Here is a 13,907-nt window from a genome sequence, read left to right as displayed (position 1 = left end):
AACAACAATATTATTTACTTAGTGCTGCCATTGATAAAGACCTGGCCGAACTCAGAGATGGTTTAGCTAATTTAAAAGGCTCTGTCACCTCCTTATCAGAAGTAGTATTACAGAACAGGAGAGGTCTTGATTTACTCTTCCTGAAGGAGGGAGGACTCTGTGCAGCCTTAAGGGAAGAATGCTGTGTTTATATAGACAATACAGGACTGGTAGATGACAGCCTGAGGAGAGTAAAAGAAAGTTTAGAGAAACGCAAAAGAGAACGAGAGCAACAGGAGTCTTGGTATAAAAATTGGTTCTCCACGTCCCCGTGGCTTTCCACCCTACCACCTTCTATCCTAGAACCCTTCATGGGGTTATTGCTGTTAATCTCCTTTGGTCCCTGGGATTTTCAACGATTAACCCACTTTGTTAAATCACAAATAGATTCCACCCTACCCAAGAATTAGATCTCGGTACAGTATCATCGTTTGGACGCAGCAGAAGCGATGGAACCCAGTAGACAAGACGGCTCTGCTGAAACAACTGCAATACCTGCCACGGAGAGGCTCGATTTCAATAAGCTCCTTTGATGAGGCTCTGCCTGGCTCCCACCTATTCATCCCTGGGCTTATCTGAAGGGGGAGCTGACCCAAGGTAGCCGTCTTAAAGACGGGCAACTTCCTCCATCCCCTGACCAACCTAAGATACGGGGCCTTGAGGATGACAAGGTAACCCTACGACGGGTAAGGCGGAGGGAAAGAGAGGATGATCCTAAGAGAAGAGACGGTTACACATTTTCAGTCTGGCCCCCTTGCCCAGTATTTCCCCCAAACCTTTCCACTTCTAATATAAGGAAAGGGAGGGAATGTGGGAAGCCATTAGAGACCCTCACTTCAGCTGACAGGGCAAAGGTCCTGAGATTAGCAAACAAGAGCATCTCCCATGGGCATTGGTTTAGCCATTGTTTCGAGATAACTGCAGAATGGTCCTGCCTGCGTCAACACCGCCAACACCAGGTATCTTCATCAGATGACCTCTTCACCTCCTGCTGTAAATGCCAGGAATACCTCTGCCCCTCTTTGTCCTTGCCTTGGGGCACGTCCCTCCTGACAGCCTTAAAACCTGTGTACCCCAGAACATTAAACGAGGCCTCGACAATTGAACCCCTCTCTGCCTGGCCTCGTTCTTTCTCTCCCCCCTTTTGACCCTCAGGTAGCACCCCTTCAGAACCCTGAAATAACTGACCCACCGAACGGGTTACACATAACAACGTGTCATAACAGATAGATGTAACAGATAGTCATAGGTGGTCAAGGCTGTACTCATTATGTTCATCAGAAGCGTCCAGTTTGCCAACCCAGCTGAAGAGAAAGGAAGCAGTCACATTGATGGGACTGGTTTACATCAGCTTTCAGAAAGTCCAAGGTTCTCCAGTCTTAAAGGACTACCTGGGGCTGGTGTGGTGTAGATGACCTTTGAAGCAGTTTGTGGTCCATAGTTGATTTCTGGATGGCATCTGTCAGCTGAGCAAAACTGCCAAGACAGATACAGACTAGAGACAGGAGGTGTTAAAGAACTTTATAAAAAAGTTATATTTGGAGCTGCCCTCTCAGGAGTAGACAATAGACAGGGAAGCTTAGGCTGTTAATTGACAAGAGCTCTTATCTGGACCTCTGAGTGGTGGGTCTAAGTCTTATGATTTTTTTTCCATGACCTGAAGCTTACCTTAAAATCTTGAGCTTGTGACTGATAATAGTAGTAAATGCTTTACCAGTTTATCAGAACTCCATTGATTAATGTTAAAACTGAATTTTTGAGATCTCAGTGTGATAATAACATAGGGTAATTAGTATTTACATACCTTAGGTCATTTTTTGATCCTCATAATTTTAGACTTTTTATATCCTCAAATGTTTACAATTTAAACCTTTGTAATTTATATATACTTTTTATTCAGTTTATTTAGCATTATACATAAGTGGCTGGCTACCAAGAACAACCTTTGCCAAGTAAGTTCCTTTAAATAGTAAAAGTTACATTTGGAATCTGTTTGTCCTCTACTATGAAGTCTGTTAGTCAGGCAAGCCTGTCTGCAAGTTTGCCTTTTTTATCAGATGATTTTATAGCTCTAGAAAGGTAAGCTTAAAAAAATAAAAAAATAAAAAAATAAATAAATTTTAAAAAAGAAAGGTAAGGCCTGATTTATATATACCAAATGCATTGACTAGGCAGCTGCTGCTAAATGGATGAGCTACAGTTAGCCATCAACACCAACAGAGATCTGAGAAAGATAGACTGTATCAGGAAGTATAATACAAATGACCTTTGTATCAATTAAAAGGAGAGAGACTTAGCCATGACCTAGACCATGTCTTAGGTTCCTGTTGTCTTGATGGCCTCGTTGGGGGCAGTTGGTTATAGGTCTTTGCTACGCATCAGACTTTTGCTGCCAAACCCAGGTCTAAGACATTTGCCTGTATAGGAGGAACCTAGAGGACTGACCTTCAAGGCAGACCAAAGCAGGCAACCCGATAGTATGCAGGGCCCGGGCAGCAGGTGAGGCATGGGACATGTTCACCTTGTAGTTAGCATTACCACAATCCAGGTGGGGTTGGTGTCCTGTGTCTTTCTTCTTTAGAGACCTTAGGATTGTAGCTAGGAGCTGGGATCTCTGTCTGCCATAGCAAGCCTCTTCCATTAAACATTTTAAATGCCATTGTATGGCACTGAAAAGTTTTGAGGGCTGTCTATTAACCATACCTGATTTTAAACAAACTCAGTTTTTAGTTACTTGTTCTAGGTTTAACCTTTGTATTAGTCAGGGTTCTCTAGAGTTACAGAACTTATGGGCAGTCTCTGTATAGTAAGGGAATTTGTTGATAACTTACAGTCTATAGTCCAACTCCCAACAATGACCAGTAGCAGCTATGGATGGAAGTCCAAGGATCTAGCAGTTGCTCAGTATCACAAGGCAAGCAGATGAAGAAGAGAGAGAATCTTCCTTCTTACAATGTCCTTATGTAGGTCTCCAGCAGAAGGTGTGGTCCAGATTAAAAGTGTGCCACCACATCTGAATCTGGGACTTGCTTTGTCCCAGGTGACCTTGAACTCAGAGATCTCCCTGTCTTAATCTTCTGGGATTCATAGCCACTGTGCCTCAAGATCTCCAAGCTGTTTTAGTATCAAAATAAAACTTTAAAGCATAACTACAGTCCACAGGGAGACCAGCAGCTGTGCTTTTCTGGTCCTCTCACAGTGCCCCTTTGCAGAATATCACAGTTTCTTGCTATTTACCCAAATAGCTAAAGCTTAACAAAGTCAGGAAAGACAAGAAGGCTAGACATAGATTCCTAAATCAGCATTTGCTAGCCTGAATAGACCTTCTATGATGAAGGTAAAGAATGAAGAGACATTCTATGGGCTCTTTGCCAGACTGCTGGGGTCATTGTCTTGCTTCATCGGGAGACAGGGATGTGCCAGTTTCTGGTGTTTAGTAGTTGTGGCCTCAACTTTAGCTGGGAGATGACTGTGCTGGGTGTTTATTCCAGTGTAGCTCTGAGCCTTTATCAGAGTGAGGCTTTAAGCATGAAAATTGTGTTTTGTCTTTTTCAGTTAACAAGAACAAGTCAGTCCGAAACAGAACTTCAGGGGTTAAAAAAGCAAGGTTAGCATATTTGAATATTTGCCCAGAACTATAGACATTATGAATTATTAGGTCTTTGTTTTAAGATTACCTATGTAGCCTTCTAATTATTAACCTTATAAGTTTTAACTTTTGTTACAGATTCTATAGATTCTTAACTGTATCTAATAAACTTATAAATCCTGAGGTCCAGAAAGCTTGTATAATAATTTTACAGATATGTTTATATCTTAGATGTTTCAGGCAACTACACCAAGTCTTCAAAATACCCTTACCTAAAACACATTTGAAGCCCTAATAAGCTTAATCTGGTAACCAGAAAGCTCAGAGATGAGGCTATCAAAACCAGTCACAGCGACCCGAAGCAATGGATTCAGGCCTGGAAGGGTAATGCACAGAAAGTGAAGACAAGATGCATGCTTGGGGATGGGGGGCGTTGCCCACATAGCCCCAGTGGCTTGGCACTGTGGGCGTGCTTGGCACTGTGGGCGTGGCTTAACACTGTGGGCATGATGGAGGAATTGCAAAAGGGTGGAATTGTACCCTTCCCCCCAACCTTGAGTTGGCAAAACCTCCAAAGGTTTTTAAAGCCTGGCTAGAGACAGCTTCTGGCCTCGCTGCATTTGCATTTTCCTGCCAGAGCCTTGAGGAGTCGACCACCTGCTGAACTCACTTTGCATATCAACTCAGTCAGAACAAAGAACAACAGGTCTCCAGTTTTCCCCCTATATATTCTGGGCTAAGATATTAAACATTGAACATTGATCAGAAAACTTTGTCTTTAGCTTGTTCTCTTTTCAGACCCAGCTTTCCTTCCAGGTGTAACCTGTTCGACCAAGCTGCAGGACAGCTAAAGGTGGCACCCAACATGGGGCCTGGACATAGACAAACTGAGGGAGCGCTGCCTTTGGTGGAGCTCCACAGAAAACAGAAGAAGTTAAGTATCTGGTAAGCAACATAGCATTAATGTTAGCACTATAAATGTCATCTTTTGAAGACTCTGGTTGCAGGGGTGCAAAAAGGATACAGGCTAGACTGAGTCCAACACTGATATCAGCTAGGGTATGACAGCAAATTGGGAAGGTAAGTTTTATTAGGCAATTGTCTGCAGTCTAGAACTGCATCAGGCAAGAGGAATAGGGCTTAAAATAAAAATAAAAAGAGTACAAAACAAAAAACAACAACAAAAACAGATCTTAGAAACATGAGGGGGGAGGAAAATGGATTTTAGAACTATCCTAAGGACAGGAGTAAATCAGGAGATGTTGTGCTTCCTCTATCGACCCTACTGGAGATACTCTTAGTACTGGTTATGTCAAGTTCTCTTCCTTCTTTATATATTGTGTGTCTTTGGCACACCAATCTGTCCATGTCCATCAAAACTGACTGTCTTATGTTAAGTCTGTGTCTTCATTTTGTGGTTTGATTGAATGTTCTATGTTTCATGTTGCAAAGAAAAAAATGTTAAAAACTTTATCTGCTGGCTATCTATCCTTTTATTTAGTTTAGAAAGCAGTGTGGGTTTGCACAGCAGAAAATGATTTAATCTGCCCTGAACCCTTAGCTAGGCGTCAAGCACAGCTGGAGCAAAAGCTGCTTTTAAAAGGGATCAGCAGCTTCTCAAGTTCTATAGCAAGTAAGCTGATGGTCATTTCTCCTAGAAAAATCTCTGCAATTATGATTATTTGGTTCAAGGTGCTTTTTCTTTTGAAATTACAGCTAGAAAAAGTAAAAAATTTGTTTGGTCTAATTTATAAATTCATGTAGCTGCTTCATTTTTGTTTTGATTGGTCTTATAGATATAAATATGTTTTGCATGTCTTGGCCATAAAGTATTGGCTTATAAGTTACTGGGCATGAATAAAAATTATAACATTGGTAACAAAAAAGTTAGCTTAAAACTGTTAACTCAGGGTTGGAGTCATTTTAAACAACAACATGTGGCATGACCCAACCCAGGAAAACAGAATACTTCTAAATTGGCATAATATTTTATGAAATTCTTATCCTAGAAATTAGACTTATATGGGATAAGATTCAAAACAATGTCTCTTTATTGAGGTATTAAAAGTTGCACAGTCATGCATTCATATATAAGATCTGGCAGCCAAACTTGTGAAAGTAATGCTTTTAGTATTGATTTTTAAAGAGAATGGATTGTTTAAAATTGGGTTTTGCTTTCCAAAGTTGTATTTATGCTCTAATATTGCAAGAGAAACTTTAAAATTATAGTTAAATTGCCAGTGTTCTATTGACTGCAATTTGCAGTTTGATCATAAGCTCAAGATTTTAATTCACCATATTTGTAATTTAGAAAAAAAATCAAGCAAGTGGAGGCTGCTGCTTTGCAGGAAACTACCATTAATATTTACATTTGAGATAATTCGAAGCTCAGAACTGCCTCAGGGAGACTTGTGTGGCACTGCTTTTGGAAGTTTCAGGCCAAAACAGAATTATTAACAACAGATCTATCCAGGTGTTATTCAAAATAAAGTTCAAACTTAAGATTCATGAAAGGTTAATGAGACTAAGGAACTTGTAGAGGTATTAAAACCTGACCTGCTTACTCCATATAGAATTATTATGGATTTGGAGGGTTGTATTTTTTTTTCCTTTGCATCATAATAATTGTAAAGGGTTCGTTTCTAGTGGGCTAATTTTAAAGTACCAGTGAAGCAATATCATTGGAGAATTTAGCCTCAAGGAATGGCTAATAGCCTTACCTTATGTGAGAAAAAAAGTGTTTTGTCTCTGTTTCAATTCAAGAAGCTAAGACTTTGAATCTTTCAGTGTATATTATTCACTACAAGCCTTTACTTTTACAATGGACTTTAAAATTTTGGAGTAGTTTCCAGAAAAGATTCGAGGGGAATTATCTTTTTCAATATTTGGTACATCAATTATATCCTAAACAAACTGACACAGAAAATTCAAATTAGAAAAGATAATTTACTTACTCTAAATGATTTTCAAAAGTTGTTAGGAGATATTAATTGGCTAAGACCTCACCTTAAGCTCACCAAAGGAGGACTTAAGTCTCTGATGTTCTCAAGGGGGATGCAAATTAACTGGTGAGAGACAAATAGCTTTGCAGATAGTAGAAGAAGCTACTGTAATCAGTTGGTGGTTGTTTATCTTATGTGTTCACAACAATTCTTTGACAAAGAGAGCATTATGTGGATTCATTTTTTTTTCATCTCCAAGTTTTAACACCCTATTATGAAGCTGTTGCTGTGTTAATAAAGAATTGTAGGATAGAATCATGAAAATATTTTGAAAGAATATCCAAGAACCTGGTGAAACATTTGTTCCTTATTTCAAACAGCAATTAAATTGGTTATTAAAGAATATTGCTATTTGGTCTATTACATGACAAAACTTTTTAGGCAAAATTAATAAACATTATCCAAAAGACAAGTTGTTACAATTTGCCTCTATGCATGCTTTTGTATTTCCTGTAAATTTATGCATGCAGCCCATGGAAAATGCACTTACTTTATTAACAGATGGCTCATCTAATGAGAAGGCAACATATGTGATTGGATCACAGGTTCATTCTCTTCAGTCTTCCCCTGCTTTAACACAGATAATTAAATTACATGCTGTAGTTGCTATTTTTAAAATGTTAGAAAATCAAGCTTAATTTGTATACTGATAGCATATCATATATATATATATATATATATATATATATATATATATATATATATATAATCATGGCTTACAATTGCTTGAAATTGTTCTTTTAGATGCTAAATCTCAAATTTTGCATTTATGCATATACAACTCAATTTAAGAAAAGGTACTGTTCCTTTAAAGGACTATCTTTTGGACATTTAAGAGCTCATTCTAGGGGCTGGAGAGATGGCTCAGCGGTTAAGAGCACTGTCTGCTCTTCCAGAAGTCCTAAGTTCAATTCCAAGCAACCACATGGTGGCTCCCAACCATCTATAACGAGATCTGATACCCTCTTCTGATGTGTCTGAAGACAGCTACAGTGTACTTGTATAAATTAATAAATCTTTAAAAAAGAGCTCATCCTAGATTGTCTGGACAAGACCCCTTAAGGCAATGCCACAAGAGATTTGTATCCCAGGCAGACTATAGGCCTTACATAGGAACAGTTGGCCATGCAATCATATTCTTTACATCATTCTTTACATCATTGGCTTGAGACAATACTTTGGAATTTCTAGAGAAATGTGCATATCAAATTGTAAAGATGTGTTCTCAGTGTCCTCAGTTTCTACCTGTACCACATAATGGTGTTAATTCTAGAGGACATATACCTGATCAATTATTACAAATGGATGGTTCTCATATGTCTGATTTTACAAAATTAAAATATTTATATGTGACTAATGATACCTTTTCAGGCTTTTTGGTTGCAACTGCTTTAACAGGAGAAACAACTAAAAATGTAATTAGTCACTGCCTGCATTATTTTTCTATGCTTGGTGTTCCAAAACAGATTAAAACAGATAATGGAATTGGATATTTATTACAATCAAGCATTTGAGATGCTTTGTCAACAACTTGTTAAACCCATATGACTGGAACTCTTTATAATTCTCAAGGACAAGGTATTGTGGAACTTTAAAATAGTATCTTCTTAAAAAACAAAAAGGGGGATTATATCCCTGTGCACATTTAAATCATGCTTTTCATATTTATAAAATTTTAAAATTTGGATGCCAAGGAACTCTTTGCTGGGTTCCTTGATGAACTCTATGGCATCAGACAACTAGGCATACTCATGCCTAGGAGAGATGGAAGGATCCACTTATTGGCATATGGCACGATCCTGATCAGGTATTTAGTACGGGGAAGAGGGCATGTTTGTGTTCTTTCAGAAGAATGCTGCAGGAGCATGCTAGCTGCCAGAGTGATTGGTGGGGCATGCTGAAGATAATGCCGACATGTGAGCTTGCTGGGTGCCCTGACAGTGGTGACAGGAAAGCTGTGTTGTGTGTGTTCTTGACCCACCTTTACTTGCCTGTGTCCCAGACAGACAAGCTGCCTTGCTTCAAGCTTTTAGACCTTGTGGGACAGAGAACATGGAGACTTTGAAAACTGACTTAGAAAAATTACAAAAGGAGGAGTTATAATTACTCTTCTCTTTCCTTTAATGTGACCAGTTATTCTGACTCAATAATGGACTGGTCTAGAAATAAATCCAATATTGGAGATTGCAATCATGAAGATGGCTAAAAATATTTATCAGCCAGCTGCGGTAATTTGGAGCATAGTCTTCACTATTACCTGAGATGTAACAGTTTTTTCCTATTGATTCTCAAAGCCACTTCCTCCACACAAAGGCCAGGCTTTGTTTCTGATAGTTGCTAATTTGCAACTGAATTGGATACTTGAAGCCATTCTCCTAAAGACAACCTTAATCCTGTTTGCTCTTAACTTTTGACTTTGTATTTTAAGCAGGTCGGTTGCCTCTAGGCGGGATTGCTCCCAGCAAACCTCAGTGATGCATCATGGCAGTTTTTCCTCACTATGTAGAAATGCGCTGTGTGCTTATCCGTGGGTTCTTTGTGGCTTTAGTCTTAATGGGAAAAGGGTGTGCTGTGAGGGCCGGCAGTAAGAGATGGTCAACTGATATTCTATGACTCATCAACCTAAAATAGAGGCATGTGCCAAAATGCCGTGTTTGTTCATAATAAACACTAAAAGGGCATGCTTTGTGTAAATAAACACAAGCAAGCTACACATGTCCTCCAGGACAAGTAAGAGAGTCTAGACTCAGACCTAAGACAGCCACCATAATTCCTAGGCAGGAATCTTATGCCCCAGTCCAACTAATTAATAAAAAGGAGCTGTAAAAGGGAGGAATTGTACCCTTTCCCTGAGCCTTGAGTTGGCAAAGCCTCCAATGGTTTTTATAGCCTGGCTAGAGACAGCTTCTGGTCTCCCTGCATTTGCATTTTTCTGCCAGAGCCTTGAGCCGACCACCTGCTGAGCTCACTTTGCATATCAACTCAGCCAGAGCAAAGAACACTGGTTTCCAGTCCCCCCCCTCCCCCCCCCCCCCCCCCCGCTGTATATTCCGAGCTAAGATATTAAACATTGAGCCTTGATCAAAAAAGTTTGTCTTGGCTTCATTATTCTTCTCGCCTGACGGTTCTTTCGGGCCCAGCTTTCCTTCCACGTGTAACCCTTTCGACCAAGCTGCAGTGCAGCTACAATGAAAGGCCTTAAAGCCTACCACAGGAACTCAATTTTCTAGACTTCAGTCCTGCAATTACTTTCTCAGATATTTTAGAACCGCAGCTCTTTCTCCCCACCCCCAGGTGCTTACCAGTTGCCAAATTATGTTATGTTATGATATGTTTGAACATGCTAAAATGTAGGCCATGGATTGAGGGAGGGAGAGGGAAGAGGGGAACTAAGAAAGAATATCCGCCCCCCAAAAAAGAAAGAAAGAATATCCCCCAATTTAAGAAAATACACGGAAAGAGATTCAAACTCTAGTACAAAAGCCATTAGCTGCTGAGACTGTGAACTCGATAGAGAGAAGCGTGAGAAATCGTCTGCCTCAAGGGCGCTTGAAAGATTCCCTTTAACACACAGGGTGCTGCAGTGGGCTCAAGCCTTATTCAAATAAGGAAATCTTCATTCTTCAAGCCAAAGCATCATATCATAATGTCCCAGGCAGCTCTGCACCCCATTCAGCAGAAAATACCCTTTACAAAAAAAAAAAAAGACAATTTCTTACCCTTTTGCATCATTCATCTGCTGTTTGCAGTTAATATACAAGGGCAGGTGACTTCTTCAATAGCTAAAGATGTGTGAAGAATTGAAATAGACCATAACCCAGAAGGCACATGTCAAATAAGCTAAACATATTGAAACAGGAAACTAAACAAGCCCCCCCCCCCAAAAATAAACCTTGAGCATACCTTTTGCTGTCTTCTGAACAATCTTATCCCTTCAAATACTGTATATAGCATGTCTAGTTTTCTGCCCCACTCTATTGGTTCAAAAACCACACAGTTGTCAAAACTGGAAGCTTCGTGGCTAAATCCAAGACATGCACAGAAGACGGGTCACAAACACAAGCTATCACGGCTTCGCAGATGAGCAGTGTACACAAAGCAAGGTAACAAGAGGAAAGAGCCAGAGGAAAGGCACTTTTTATTTTAGAATTAGCTACCTATAGTGTGGACTCCTTATGGGAATGGAGAGCTAAATCCCAGAGGGGCTGTGTGTGGAGCTCAGTTCCTGAATCCAGTTGAGGCTGTCCTGACTGGTTATATGATTTACCTCTGAAAAATACCCCACTGCAACCCACTCCTCTGCTATGTGACACAAAATAAGAACAGGTGTGTCCTGCAAAGTTCAAGTGAGGCCATCTGTGTAAGGGATTTAGCTTGGTATCTGGTGCAATCAGAGTACATGAGGGTAGCCAAGGATATTGAAAGGAAGATGAAGTGACACCATTTTGTGTGAAATGAGCCGTTCAAATCCAAGATTTTTTCTAAGAAAAAGTAAGGGGGAGTGACTTGGAGAATTCCATTAACTAAAAAATGATAGTCAGGGCAGGAGAGATGGTTCAGTGGTTAAGAGCACTGACTACTCTTCCAGAGGTCCTGCATTCAATTCCCAGCAACCACATGGTGGCTCACAACCATCTGTAATGGGATCTGATGCCTTCTTCTGGCATGTCTGAAGACAGCAACAGTGTACTCATAATAAATGCTTTTTAAAATGGTTCAGTCTTCTTTGAATGTGACCTTGAATTAGTGCGCGGGTTGCAAACTCTAAGACAACTAACTTTAAAGTGTAAAGTATACTTTATACATTTTTTTAAAAATGTAACTACAGCAATTACAAGAAAAGCTCATCTTAAATCAATGAAAGAAATGGTCAGAAAGGGGAAACAAAAAACTAAGAGAGAAGTTAAAAATTATAAAACAACCTGTTTAAATTGTTATGTCTAATTTAAATGCCAATGATCTAAATATGCCAAGTAAAAGACAGTTACTATCAAAGTGGATAAAAAAAAAAGATTCAATGATGCTTTATCTGAAATGACTCATGTTAGATGGCTCGATCTTTTTGAGAAGCCTGCAGCCATGTCTTGTGTATTACCCTTTTCTTAAGTACTTTTCTCTCTCCCCCTTAATACCTGTGCTTAATCTATAATAAAATCTATAATAAAATTGAGTTTAACAAACTCAATTTTGGTTCAAAAAAAAAAAAGATGCTGGGAAGATGACTCCATCCGTAAAGCACTCACTACACAAGTCCGAAGGCCTGAGTTTGGATCCCCAACACCTAAGTAAAAAGCAATAATAATAAATAATAAATAAAAATAATAAAAATAAAAATAATAAAAATAATGGGCGATCTTATAATTCCAGCACTGAGAACTCTGAAACAGAAAAATTACAGGTACTTGCTGGCACTGGTGAATCGGTGAACTCCAGTTTTAGTGAGACATTACCTTTAAAACATAATAAGGTAGGGAACAGTTGAGAAAGACAGCCAGGGAACATTCCACAATGTCTGAACCAGGAAAGAGAAAGAAGCCTGACCCAGCACAGACATCTCTTCCTGAAGAGGACATAGAAATTATAGTTGATGTTGAATTAACTTCAGAGTTCAAATTAAGCCACAACTTCCTACAATATCCTAAGGAGTCAACAGACCCTCATCCAGGCATTGGGGAAAAAAAAAAAAGAGGCATAGAAATCAAAGCATTGTTCATGTTGAACCATTAACATAGGGCAGAATTCCACCCAGCCTCTACTAGCCTAATCTTCATGTGCTGATTCCAGGATCACAGGAGGCATTATTCGCTGTTGCTGGAGTACCTGAATGGATTACGGGAGATCCTACCAGGTAGCACCTGTTCAGATGAAAGTCAGCTTGGCTTATGAGACTGCACCACTTCACATGGATGGGACCCATGAGAATGGATGGGAGCATACAGTCACTTCACTCGAGATACCTTCCAATGCTTGACTACTGCTGCAAGCTATTGATTGGATTAGCTATCAGATCATCTGAAAAGATGATTCATAGTGGCTCTGAGCAAATTAAATGCAGATTCAAGACTCTCATGGTAACAATAGGGGAATCTGCAACTCATCTTAACACGTATCAGCCAGGTGCCGCTGTGGATTGGCTCAACTCAAAACCCTGGGATGGAATTCTGCTCCTTGGCATCTTGTCAACTAAGTTTAAATCCCCTGGTAAAGACCTTATGGGGCAAATTCGTATGGTGACATCAGATGCCCAAATGACCACTGATTAAACAGGATCAATGTATGGGTGGGACAAAAGCATTACCGAAGGTTGTGAGATACCACCTTTCCTCTCAACAGAGAGGGATCTTAAAGAAACATCCAGGAGAATGGTTTGAACTTATTGGCACTATAAGACACAGTGATTCTATGAAGTTAACCACACAAGCATTTCCACATCTCTCCTCAGCAGCAATCTTTTGGAGCAAGAGAGGAAGTACAACAATGACAGCATTTAAGGCTCCAGTGTTTCAACCCAACCCAGGTCATCCCTTACAGAACCTCTACTTCCAAGGGCTTAGGAAGGACAAGTCATAAGATCTGGAATCAGAGGAGAGATGAGTCCAAATGTTAAAGCCATTCTGAAGTTAGTTGGTATTACTGGATTCCCTATTGACAGATGAACCAAGGCTATAAAAAGAGAAAAGAGAGAGGATGGAGAGAAGGTGGGAGGGAGGGAGAGAGAGAGAGAAAGAGAGAGAGAGAAAGAGAGAGACAGACACTGGGTCTCTGTCTCTCTCTCTCACACACACACACATACACACAAAAAATCTACTTTAACAAGGACATAGATATGTTAAAGCTAAAACAGATTTGTGGCAATGACACTACTCAAGAGGGCTGGAGTTGCTGAATAACTTCAAAGCTAAGAAAGTTGTCAGTGACAAAGCATATTATATACTAATAAAAGATGTAGTTCAACAAGACATAAGCAGTCTTTTGCATCCATCAGTATGATGACAAAGTATCAGAATGTAGAAGGTGAAGATGGTCAGAGAGCTCTTTGGGGCATTATGGTGCACACCTGTAATCCCAGAATGCAGGAAGGTGAGGGAGGAGAATCTCGAGTTTGAGGCCAGCCGAGGCTACATAGTGAGTTCCAGGTTAGCCTGGGCTACATAGCAAGACCCTGTCTCAAAAAAATAAAATAAAATAAAAAGTAGGTATATCGGAAGGCATAGATGAACCCACTCTCACTGAGGAAGACATCAGTGGCCTTTGCACTACTAAATGAGCGTAATAAT

General features: G+C 39.8%; 1 pseudogene; it reads left to right on the top strand.

Moving 5' to 3' along the window:
* The first annotated feature begins 4,398 nt into the window (after positions 1-4,398).
* LOC127663779 (endogenous Bornavirus-like nucleoprotein 1) lies at positions 4,399-13,821 on the top strand (annotated as a pseudogene).
* Positions 13,822-13,907: the final 86 nt, after the last annotated feature.

This window comes from Apodemus sylvaticus, chromosome 13 (genome assembly GCF_947179515.1).
Source record: "Apodemus sylvaticus chromosome 13, mApoSyl1.1, whole genome shotgun sequence".
Classification (NCBI taxonomy): Eukaryota; Metazoa; Chordata; class Mammalia; order Rodentia; family Muridae; genus Apodemus; species Apodemus sylvaticus.
This window is presented reverse-complemented; position numbering and strand designations above follow the sequence as displayed.